The sequence below is a fragment of the Papaver somniferum genome, chromosome 5 (genome assembly GCF_003573695.1).
Source record: "Papaver somniferum cultivar HN1 chromosome 5, ASM357369v1, whole genome shotgun sequence".
In the NCBI taxonomy this organism is placed as follows: Eukaryota; Viridiplantae; Streptophyta; class Magnoliopsida; order Ranunculales; family Papaveraceae; genus Papaver; species Papaver somniferum.
The window spans coordinates 119,494,085-119,507,554 of NC_039362.1; the positions used below are offsets into that span (position 1 = coordinate 119,494,085).

Below are 13,470 nucleotides of genomic sequence, written 5' to 3' on the forward strand. Positions count from 1 at the left end.
CAGGTCCTATGACTTGATTTTCAGGATTAAAAGGTTGTTTATTTCGATAAATATAAGACTTTTGAGATCTAAAAGTTGTTTGTGATTTTATCACAAACTTTGTAGTCAAGATTGATTATTTCGATAGTCATTGTCTTATTAGATCTCGTAATGTAGGAGCTTCAAATCTGATAGCAGATCTGATAGCAGATCTCAAAAATAGAAGATCTGTAACTGTGCTCTTATCATATATTTCGGTATTGTGATTAGAAAGTGAGTTTGGTTACCAAATAGTTTTGATCATTTACTGTTTGGAATACGATCCAAAGAAATCTCGTCTTACCGTTTGAAAGATTGTGAACCATTAAGAAGTTATTGTGAACCACTAAGAAGATCTACTAGATAGATCTACTATATCTAGTCCTAAAGAGAATGTTTGTTCTGCTAGGATATCTAGTATTCTAACGTCCATTGAGAACTGCGGTTCTGCTAGATGTTATCAAAACAAGAATACTACCAAAGATGAGTAACTAGGATTTTAGATTTCTTGGTCTCTTCCACACGAAGTTGCAGGTTTACTTTTTGTAGCGTCTTAATTCATTGAGTATTTAAAACTGGACTAGGTCCCGAGGTTTTTCTACAAGATTGTAATTTTCCTCGTTAACAAATTATGGTATGTGCTTTACTTTATTTCTGCAATATAATTGTCTCTGTATTATTATAATTACAGTAAATACACTTGTACATTAACTAGGCACTTGATATTGATCATATAGTGTTTCGGTCTTGTACTGTAACTATTATCAAGTGAACATCTTGTTGTTGTATTGTCTCTTGATCTTGTATCCATAGACGATCACACAAAGTGTATTGTGATTCGCCACTTGGGTTTCATTTCTCACATTGTTAGGCCAGTCCGAAATAACCATGTTCCAAGTGGACACCGTGTTGAAATATTCCTTTGGTGATTGTTTCTTAAAAAGGTTTATACATGGTGGTCTTGAATAGGTTGTGATCAAACGAAAAGATTGTGGTGTACTTGGGTACCCTCGTGATTTCAACCCGTCTACCTACCGATACTCTCCCCACTTAGCCATTTCGGACACTAGTGGAAAATGGCTATCAGAGACACAATGACATGACACATAAGGGAATGTCGCGATTCAACTACATACCCAAAGTGTTGTTGACTAAGGTCAAACTGTCGTTGTGTTTGGACTTTTGTTGACTTAGACAACAATACTAGCTATAGTGTCCTTGACTAAAGTCAAACTGTCGTTGGTTATGACTTTTGTTGACTTAGACAACGCCATTCATGTAGTATGGTTTCTTTGGTAGGATATTCCACCTCTATGGTCAGGATTTGCTCTTAAAAGTGATAAACAACTGGATCAGCTTATCTATCTCAATGCAGAGAGAGAAAACATATTATTCTCCACCTTTCACTGTAGTCTCTCTTTTTCTCTCTCACCTTCACAGATGAAGCGAACTTCATCCCACCATTTCCTCACACCAAACCAAAATCTATACCAGATCTGCAACTTCATTTCTCATCCACGGAATCAGCAAATTAAAACAATGAAACTCACTTCAGTCACCACCACTAACCAGCAAAACTTAATTTCCTGTAGTTTCTTACCCTAAATCTAGTTTCTTACTCATCAGAGACTCAGACTCTCTTCCCTCTCCGCTCACTCCAGCCGCCACCACCACCTCCATTACCACGACCTCACCACCACCACCACCAACATCTTCATCTTTTTCTTCTTCTTCTTTCTTTCTCACAGTGATTCACGTTCACCAACAATTGAAGAATCAACTAACTTACTTCTCTTAATAACTGATGAAAAATCATTAGCAGGGTAAGTTTAATGATTAGTTTTGAGTTTAGTTGTTTTGGGTTCAGATGTAATTGAAGAATCAACCAAATTAGTTTTCTCGTGGAATCGATTTTGTGGATTTTAATTAGAATGAAACCCTAGGTTTTTATAATTGGGGGATTTAAAATTGGGGTATTGTACTGGTAACGAATGAGCAATTCTTCATTTCTTACATATTTTTAAGTATGGATTATTAGTTTTTTGAGATTTGGTTTTCGATTTTTGCGATTTTGTGTGGTTTAGCGTTGAACAAACAAGTGACGGAGTTGGAGTGGGAAACTTTAATCTTCAAAGATTTCATATTCATATTTACAGTGATTTCTTCTTCTTAATCTTAATTTCTTTGAACAATTGAGAGATTGATTTCTAACTTGAAATTCTTATTACAGGGTGTTCACCCATGTGATAGGAGGAGAAGTATAGCCGAATATCAGACCATCTTTCCTGCAATCGATTTTTCACTGGCAAGTATCTGATGATGCTCTATAAGATCCCACTAACACACAGTTTACGTATCGCATTGAAATGATAATGAATTTTTCAACTGAATAAGCTTTGCAGTTAGCTTACAACCTCTGTGTTATGTATCTGCTGCAGATAGAAGATGAGGAGGATGTTTTGTGGCAGGCTGATGTAAGAGAGTCAAGAAAAGTTGTTGCTGCCAGGGGAATGAAATTTATCAATTGGTTTTTAATTCCCCTTTGAATTTAAGCATTGCTGGGAATGATTTAGTTAAGGACAATAATTACTAACATAGTAAAATCTGATATCTTATTTAGGTTGTGAATTCGTAAAAAAAAAAGAGATTGCAGTTGTGGCCCATTGTGCATTCTTGCTTCAAACCCTCAGTGCATTTGAAGATGACTGCCACCCAATTGTGCAGAAAGAAATCCGCAATCGGTAAGTGTTATTGGATCTCCCTGTAATAATAGCTGTTAATGAATTTTACATTGGAAATAACCATTTGGGAATCTTTTAGAAGACAATTTGTACTTTGGCCCCAGAATTTTCCTGTCAAGACATTTCTTGTAAGTTTTATCATTGACAGTTGTTGGGCTTATTACTCTTCGTTTACAGCTTTGCTAACTGCGAGCTACGTTCTGTGGTGATCGTTGATACCGGGTAAGCATATTCGCTCCTCGGCTGTACTTTCTCTGGTTTAACTAAGGGAACAAACCTGTTGGCACCCCTTGTTTATTTTCTTGATGCTGAATCTTTCTTTTTTTTCCTTCTGAATTTGTGGTTTGATAGGGTCAGATGCTTCAGTTGCTAACTATCCTGGAAAGATTCCTCGCGGACTCGATCTTCCTAGTGCTGCTTCAGTCGACAAGCATCCAGAGAAAGGAGCACCAAATTCCTAAGCCTTGATTGGTTATCTTGATTTGGACTTTGATATTGTATTGTTCTTCTGGTGAAGCCATTTTCGCTTCATAATATGGTTATCATTTCTGTGTTGTTATCTCAACTATAGTTAAGTCCTCCAATTTGAACTAAAGATAATGAGTAAGCCTCCTTAAACTTTGTATTGATAATGTTGTTATTTTTGAGTGCTAAAGTTTTCTGTTAGTCATGTCCTTATCGCGGTTGTGAATGCTTCTGTCAGGTCAATTGGTTTGAATTAGTTTATGCTAGATCTTCTTGCATTAAGATATTAAGCCAGGCGATTTCCTGATGGCCTTATTTCATTCTTTTTTTCTTTCTTTTTTCTAAATATGTTGTAGGATTTTGATGAGATAAGCATGGATTTTGTTTAGTGTTCTTTTAGAACTCCTCCTGATATTTTAATTTCATCCTATAGAGATGTAAATCAAGTTGAGATTATGGTAGTACTTAATAGTGCATCACTTTGGATCTGGATCTATATTCTTGTCGGATGGAATCATGGAACTACATTAAGGTTAAGGTTATTGTTGCTTAGATTACTGATCCGGGTTTCTTGATTTTTTATTTTAAGGTTATTGTTACTTAGATCATATGATTTTCACTAAGGATTCTTAGTGTTATTGTAATTGCTTGTTTCTATTGATGTTAAGAACGCATAAGATTGAATAAATTGATTGTATACACATGTACTGACTGAAATTGAAATGACCTTTGGATTATAACAGGATGAAAGAACCAAGCTGATGCCGAAGAAAGTGAATCAGATAACTTAGTTGATCAACCAAAGATTGAAGATAAGCTTGGTGTTGTTCCTCATGGATTATCCACTGATTCGGAAGTTGTTAAGAGGTATGTGTTAAGTTTTTGTTTGTTTTCTTTCTATTGTCTATTCATATAATCATTAGAATGTTTTGTTCAATTGGTGTTTGAATATGGTGGTTTTTAACCAGGGAGTCAGAATCAATGTCAAGGAAATCTCTCTTAGAAAATCCACTGAGAATTTTGAGTTCCTGGATGAGGTTTCTCGTCTTATGGATATCATTGTCAACTCTCTTCATAGTAACAAAGATATCTTCTTGAGGGAGCTAATTTAATGTCAAACTTTGCTTTCGTTCTCAGGCTTTGGATAAGATTAGGCTCCTTGTTCTTACCGATAAGGAAATTCTAGGAGAAGGTGATGATACAAAGCTTGAGATTCCGGTGAGTAATTCTTTTAGTGAAGTTTATACAAGTGTGGATTCTGCGACTTGTATGAGCTGATAACCATCTTTTTCTACCGTGACTAAAAATATTTTTGTTTTTGTTTATTTGCAGATGAAATTAGATGAGGAAAAGAAAATCCTGCCAACTCGTGACCGTGGTATATGAATGACAAAGGAAGATCTTATTAAGAACTTGGAAACTATTGCAAAATCAGTAACTTCTGGTAATTTTTCTACGTATGGGACCTTTTATTTACGTTTCCCTCCATTTTTTAATCGGATGATGGATAACTATGGGTAATATTGGTTTCTATACATACAACCTTTGTGGAGAATGTAGGATCAGAATCTCGCAGCAATAATGCCTCAGCGAAATTATGAACAACACAACACGACAGTGTCGCAGAACAACTTCAGAAACGACATAGTAAACGACATCAGCCAAATCATGAGAAAAGTGTGACGATCCTACGAAAATAAGGAAGTTTTGCGAGATTGATATTTATAAGGTTGCGATAACGTCGCAAGTTATATCCGAAAATAAAGGACAGATTAGCTGTCATCCACTATATAATTTCCTATAAATAACCGTTCAGTTGTAAAGGAAAGGGAGAGATCTTTTTAGAGAGAGGAATAAAAAACAATTAGGAGAGAGAAAATCAAGAGTGGTTGTTGTTCTTAATCCCTTTATCTTTTCTTGTAAGATTGTTCAAAGATTCATCAATAAAATTAAGATTGTTAATCCAAAAATGAGTTGAATGTTAATGAAATCTTGTGAGGGGTGTAGTGTAGGATTTCCTGCAACTACATAATGGCGCTAGAAACAGGGATTGAACCTGTGAAAGTTAAAGATTGTTGTTGAGATTGTTCAAATCAAGAAAGTGATTAAACAAATCAGTGAACCAGTTAAAAGAAAAATGATTAGAGTCAATGAAGATGACAAAAGATTGGAGTGTAATATGATAAGAAAAACAATGGTTAATGAATTCCATGAAAACATCAAAGGAAGGATACATAAACGAGATTTTGAAGGAAGGAAGATTATGGCGGTAGAAAAAACATCACCCTTGAAAGATTGGGAAAAGCAAAAAATCACATTCATGGCAGCAGAAATACCAAAAGAAAATTTGAGCCACACATCTCCATTGGTTATTACAATACCTATTACACGAAAAGAGAAGGGGACAACAACAAAATCCATGGAAGAATGGATATTGAACATAACTTTAGTCGATACAGGAAGTTCAGTGGATATAATATTCTATCATGCGTTCAAAGGAATGAGATTCAAAGATGAAGAAATGTCTTGTTCAACATATCTTGTTCATGGCTTTGGAAAATCCACAACAAAACCTAAAAGAGAAATAGTGGTGCGAATTCCACTAGGAGAGATCGAAACACAAGTGACACTATGCGTAGTGGATATGGAATCACCATATAACATGTTGTTGGGGAGGCCATGGATACACACAATTAAAGCTGTAGCATCAACGTTGCATCAATGCATCAGGTTCCCCATGCCAAATGGAGTAGGTGAAATTAGAGGAGATATTGACAATGCGAAATTATGTTATCAAATTGAAGTAAAGCATTATGAAGGACGAGCAAGAAAGCGACAACTTCGCAGAAAAATAGCAAAGGAGGCAAAGAAAGAAGAAGAATTTAGAGTGTACATGATAAGAGCAAAAGAAGGTAAAGGAATACCCAACGAAATTTCGGAGGAAGGAGATGGACCTGCGAAGAAGATAGAGCCAACACCAATGGGAGAACCCAAGGCCAGTTACACTCCGGCAGAACCAACAAAAGAAGAAAATGTTGGGACTATAGAAGAACCCCTAATACTGAGGATTGGAACCAAGATGGATACAGAAGAGGAAGAAAAAACTGTTAATCTTTTGCGGGAATATAGAGATATTTTCGCGGGGAGCATGGATGAGATACCTGGAATAGATCCGTCAATTGCATGTCATAAGTTGGAGATTAACAAGAATGTGAGACCATTTAAACAGAGAATAAGAAAAATCGCAACGACCTACCATCCTCAAATAGAAGAAGAATTACAGAAAATGCTTGAGGCGAGAATTATAAGAGAAGCTAAATGCCCAGAGTGGATAGAAAACATGGTTGTTGTTCTAAAGAAAAATAAAGGGATAAGAATTTGCATAGATTTCACTGATTTAAACAAGGCTTGCCCTAAAGACAGTTTTCCATTGCCGGATATTCCTCAAATGGTTTAATCAGCAGCGGGAAATGATAGAGTGTCTTCTTTAGATGGGTACAAAGGTTATAACCAAATCCCCCTCGCTGAAGAAGATCAAGAGCATACTTCTTTTTTCGCTCCAAGGGGTTTATATTGTTATACAAAAATGTCGTTTGGTTTGCGAAATGCAGGATCAACGTATCAAAGAATGGTAGAGAAGGTGTTCGCAAAATGGATACACAAAACATTAGAGGTGTACGTGGATGACATGTTGGTGAAGAGTAAAGAAGCCAAAGATCATGTACAAGATTTGAGGGAGATTTTTGAACAGATGCGCCATCATAACATTAAACTGAACCCTGAAAAATGCATTTTTGGGGTTGCATCGGGAAATTTTTTAGGCTACATTGTACCAAAAGAAGGAATACAAGTTGATCCAGAAAAGGTACAAGCAGTTCGTGACATGCCAACACCAGCAACGATAAAGGATGTACAAAAATTGAACGGACTTTTAGCTTCGCTAGGAAGATTCATTTCGCGATCATCAGACAAATGTAAACATTTTTTCAATATACTCAAGAAGGGTGCAAAATTCAAATGGACTGGTGAATGTGAAAAAGCTTTTCAAAGGATCAAAGAACACCTTATGAATACATCTATTTTACAAAAGGCAGAACCAGGAGAAGAACTATTGATCTATCTTGCGACAACATCACATGCTTTAAGCGCTGTGTTATTGCGAACGGACGCAGGAGTGGAAAAGCCCATTTATTACATCAGCAAAACATTTAATGCTGCAGAGAGGAATTATTCAAATATTGAGAAGCTAATTTTAGAATTAGTATACGCCGCATTTAAACTTCGCATATATTTTCAAGCACACAAAATAAGGGTGCTAACAAAAGTACCAATTGAATCAGTGATGAAAAATTCAAAAAGATCAGGTAGGGTGGAGAGATGGAATGCACAAGTAGGACATTTCGAAATCAAGTATGAAATATTATCTTCACCAAAATCACAAGTTGTCGCAGATTTCTTAGCAGAATTTCCTTTAGAAGATGATGAAGCGGTGGAGGAGATGATGGATATATAAGAAGAACATGGAGATCCAAAATACTTATTAACAGAACCAAATAGATGGGAGATATTGGTAGATGGATCATCAAATGGGGAAGGCAATGGGGTTGGAATTGTTTTAATTTCACCAAAAGGAGCGAAGATGGCTTTTTCATTCAGATTGGAATTCGCATCCACTAATAACGAAACGGAATATGAAGCTGCGGTACATGCCTTAAAATTCGCAATAGAAATGAAACTAGAAAATGCCAGGATCACTAGTGATTCGCAGATAGTTATTCGCCAAATAACGGGAGAGTACACTACAAATGAACCATCCTTGAATAAATACAAGAAGCTCATTGAAGAATTGTCAGCGAAAATCCCAAAGATAAAATGGAGGCACATTTCTAAGAAGGATAACAGACTCGGAGACGCTTTTGCTTTCATCTCAAGCTTGATGACAGATCCAACTGCGAGATGCATAAAAATACAAACACTTTTGTCACCATCAATCAATAAAGAAGAAGAAGAAGTGAACGTAATGATGATGGAAGGTGGAGAAGAAGAAAAAACGAACAAAATCGCAGATTGGAGAACAAAACTTCATGCATATTTGGCGAAAGGAGAAACACCAAGAAACAGATTGGAAGCACACAAGTTAAAAAGTCGCGCAACAAATTATGAATTAAGAGATGGGCTGCTATACCGAAAATCCTTTAATAGACCATCACTCAGATGTTTGACACGAGAAGAAGGAGAAAAGGTGCTAAAAATGTTACATAGTGGGGATGTTGGCAATCATAAAGGGGGAAGATCTTTGGCACATAGAGCAAAAATGCAAGGCTATTACTGGCCATACATGCACGAAGATGCAAAACAAATATCAAGACGTTGCGAAGATTGTCAGCGGCACGGAAAGAAAATACATGCACCTGGAGCACCATTATCATCTTCAACCAGTGTATGGCCTTTTGGAAAGTGGGGCTTAGATATTGTGGGGCCATTTTTGTCAGGATCTGGACAAAGAAGATACTTAATAGTCGCAACAGATTATTTCACAAAATGGACAGAAGTAAAGGCAGTACAACATATTAGCGACAAAGATATATTTACATTCATATTCGAAAATATCATTTGCAGATTCAGAATTCCCGCGCAGTTGGTATCTGATAATGGGAAACAATTTGAAGGACATAACATAGAAATGTTACTTAATGCATTTAAGATAAAATGTGGAAAGTCTACTCCTCTGTATCCACAAGCTAATGGACAGGCAGAGGCAACAAACAAAACAATTGCAGATATATTAAAGAAAAAATTAGAAGGACATCATATAGCATGGTGCGAACAAGTACATAATGTAGTATGGGCTTATAACACAACTAGGAGAGAAGCTACTGGAATGTCACCTTTTTGTTTAACATACGGAGTTGAAGCGGTGCTACCAACAGAAGTTGTTATTCCGACGACAAAGAGAGAAGCTTGGGAGAAAAATCTTAGTGCGGGTTTGATCTTAAGCAAACTTGATGAATTAGAAGAAAAAGGAGAAAGAGCTTTACGGCATATGGAGAATTATCAGTGAAGATGAGCCCGAGAATATAATAAACGTGTCAAAGTACGCGAATTTCAACCAGGAGATTTAGTTCTGCGAGAGACACCAATATATCAGCGAGAAAATGGTGGAAAGTTAGCGAAAAAATGGGATGGACCTTACATCATTAAGGAGATAGTTGGGACAGGAGCTTATAAATTAATGGATCTAGAAGGTAGAGATGTTGGTCATAGACTTGACAGACCATGGAACAGATTGTACTTAAAGAGATATTATCCATAAGAAGCTTTGAGAAGTTATGTATGACGCAACAAAACGATTGCGAATAAACATTCAATGAAAGAATAGTTGCGAGATTCTACAAAAAAAGATCATGATATACGAGAACTTCGCATAGATATTAAATTCTACAAAAGACAATCAGAGAACAATGACAAAATAGAAAGGGGTGAACCTTTATGGCGTACACCCTAGTTCGTGAATAAAATTTTGCAAGAGGCAAATGTAAGACCTAAAGTACATCATATAAGGGGGTACCTGTTACATGCCTCAGGGAAAGGCTACACCGCCACCGGAACCTGACTCATGGAGATTTGGGGTCAATAAAGCCCATCCGGGAGAGGCACCTTGGATTCTCAGCTTAAGCATATGACTTAGGTTGGGCGACTAAGTTAATAAGGACTCTCCCAAGGAGTGCAGAATCTGACCAAGGTGCCGAGGTACACGATTGAGTCAAGAGTGCCAGGGGCGTCTGGAGCGTACCTTGCCATTCTTGACAAGTCTTGGATTATAATGCACTCGGCCCGAAGAAAACCCCACTTAGGGTGCAGTCTCGTAACCATAAACCCTATAGGTAAAAGGGATAAGAGGCTGCGAAAACAACTGGTTGTTGTTAAGACCGGATGGGAGGAGCCAACCTTGTATGGTAGAGGTACGCCTCCTTGAAGGGGCAACCAGGGGGGGAGATAAGGGCGACACCCTCCATTAGGGAGATGATAAGTGTCTTAAGACGCAAATGTCATGAGGCTTTTTACTCGCAAGGGTATTAAGGCTTGTCATATTGGTGCGACAATCCTGAAGAGGCAATAATACTAAAGAGAAAGATAAGACGAGATCAATGGGTTTTCGCATGAAAGTGAGAAGACGTTCTGCGATTTCGTCGCACGACGACAATGTCATGGGGATTTATTTTCGCAAGAATATTTAGGCCTGTCATATTGTCGCAATAATCCTGAAGAGGCAATAATACAAAAAAAAAATTTAAGGCAAGATCAATGGGTTTTTGCATGAAAATACAAGGACGTCCTGCGATTTTGTCGCAATGACAAGAAGTGGCATAATAAGACCTTTAATTAGGAAGGCAAAATAAGACCACATGACAAAACAAAATATTTATAAGTATGGAAAGGATAAAATCATTAGAAAGGCAAATTAAAGACACAGATAAGGAAATCATACCTCTCAGTTCATCATTCTTCTTGCGAAGATTGTCGCGATCCAGCGAAACATTCTGAAGCTTTTGATTTTCTAGAAGAAGAGCATTACACTCTAAAGTCATCATTTGGAGATTCTTATTCAAGGTTTCAACCTTTTTTTCCAAAAGCTGTTTGCGAAGCAGCTCTGTCAGAGCCAAAATACTTACTCAGAATTTCGCAAACACCAGACTTGACAGGATCAATGGGATACTTCTTAACATCATCCAGAACCTCAAACAAAACTTTGAAAGCAATATCTATTCCTTCCACAGTTTCTTTCGAAAAAGGAAGAGGCTCAGGTAGAGAACTGGCAATGATAGAAGGTTGGGAAACATTATCAATAGGAGGAGAATAAGTTTCATTCACAGAAGGATTAATAAGGGGGGTTTCAATCATTGAAAGGTCAATTGAAGGGATGAAATATGAGGCAACCTTTTCGCGAATTGGAGATAATGGTTTAACTTGCGAAGATGTCACAGGAGATTTTGAAAGGATAAGTAAGGGAAATGGAACAGAGGTTTCAACGGTTTTGAGGTGGCGAGATTTCTTGAGAGGTTTGTTGGCATCCTTATCACCCTGCGAATCACAATCCAGATAAGAAACAGAGGCAACAATATTGTTATTAGAAAAGAATAATGTTTCTTACTACCTTATGATCCGCAGACTTTCTTTTGTTTACAACAACCTTATGCTGCAATTTGGGAATATTAGGGTTCTGAACCATAAATTTGGTGTTAGAGGCGTTTTTGCTGAAATAAAAACAGTATGGGAATCACTTAAACAACATCACATAAGGCAGTAAGCAAGATCAATTTCAGCAAAACCCATAAGAAAGAAAAAAAAAGAAAACTAACCTCGATGAATCCATGGAAAACACCAGCAGGAAGATTAATTCGTAAAAATTAAAAAGGAAGAAAATTACGAACAGTGAAGATCTACAGAGAGAACAGTATGGAGATGAAGAACAAATTAAAAAGATTGAATGAAGAAGAAAAAAGAAAAATTACAGCAGAGGAATTTACGGAGAAAATGATGAAGTTGTAGAGAAGATGAAAAAGAGAGTAAGAAAGAAGAAAAGGGAGAGTAATAAGAGTATATATATAGGAGATTTTCGAGAAGATAAACATAATTAATGTGAAAAGACGTGAGCGGTTGAAAAGCAGCGGTTACAGAAGACGTGTCAAGAAACAGATGGGAGAAAGGATACGTGTGATAAATGCAGAATATGAAGTGATGGATAGCTGCGGCATTTCTCACATCGTTCTCTACTTCGCAGAGATGATATGAGAAGAGGCAAGATGTAGGATCAGAATATCGCAGCAATAATGCCTCAACGAAACTATTAACAACACAACACGACAGTGTCGCAGAACAACTTCAGAAACGACATAGTAAACGACATCAGCCAAATCATGAGAAAAGTGTGACGGTCCTGCGAAAATAAGGAAGTTTTGCGAGATTGATATTTATAAGGTTGCGATAATGTCGCAAGTCATATCCGAAAATAAAGGACAGATTAGCTGTCATCCACTATATAATTCCCTATAAATAGTCGTTCAGTTGTAAAGGAAAGGGAGAGATCTTTTTAGAGAGAGGAATAAAAAACAATTAGGAGAGAGAAAATCAAGAGTGGTTGTTGTTCTTAATGCCTTTATCTTTTCTTGTAAGATTGTTCAAAGATTCATCAATAAAATTAAGATTGTTAATCCAAAAATGAGTTGAATGTTAATGAAATCTTGTGAGGGGTGTAGTGTAGGATTTCCTGCAACTACAGAGAAAATGCAGACAAGTGGTGACCTCAATCTAATTGGGCAGTTTGGAGTTGGTTTTTACTCTGCCCATCTTGTTGCCAGTTATATCGAAGTTATTAGCAAACACAATGATGACAAACAGTTGGCGTTTTACATTATTGCATTAGTAGATATTTTTCATGATCTAGTTAAAACTATCTTACAATCTTATAATATTGGTTTCAGGTACGTATGAGAGTCTAAGGATGTTGAAGCATTGTTGTTTCTGAGGATGAATGGAATGAACCACTAGGACGAGGAACTGATATTAGGTTGCATCTTGGAGAGGAAGCTGGGGAGTACATGGAGGTAGATAAATTTAAAGTGAGCACTTGAATGTTATGTATAATTCTGTTGGGTATAAGGTATGACTTACTCTTCTCCTTAATGTAGTTTGATACCTTCATGGATGTCGTCACTCTGTTCCCGATTGTCTCATGAGGCTAACTAATGCCATGGTTGATGGTAAGATCGTTGTTCCTGCTAGATGTGGAAATATTGGAAAGGGTTGTGCGTCTACAGTTCTGCTCTCACGCAAGCTAGTGCCAAGATCCTAATGACTGAATTTGTTGTTGAAATTCTCAGGACTTGTATCACTTAAGAAACCTTAATAATTAGAAGTTTTTTTTTAATGATTTTGGACTAAATTTGTGAGTACAGTTCAATGTAATGGAGTTGTCATTTGGTATTAGACGAATCAGGTTTTATATGGAAGTTGAATTTGAATTTGAGAACTTGAGTAATTTCATTTGAATTTGAATTGTCATTTAAATTTCAGTATAATTTGAGTTTCATTTTAGTATAATTTGAATTTGAATCAGATTTATTTCAGCCCAGTCTGAATAACTGGAATCAGCTAGCCAGATCTGACTAACTTTTTTTTATATTAAAAAAAATTAAATCTACGACGATATTCAGATGTCGTGCGTAGCGGCACTCAGAAAGCATCG

The 13,470-nt window shown here is 36.7% G+C and overlaps 1 pseudogene; it reads left to right on the plus strand.

Annotated features, from left to right (window-relative positions):
* The first annotated feature begins 2,441 nt into the window (after nucleotides 1-2,441).
* LOC113279523 lies at nucleotides 2,442-13,170 on the plus strand (annotated as a pseudogene).
* Nucleotides 13,171-13,470: the final 300 nt, after the last annotated feature.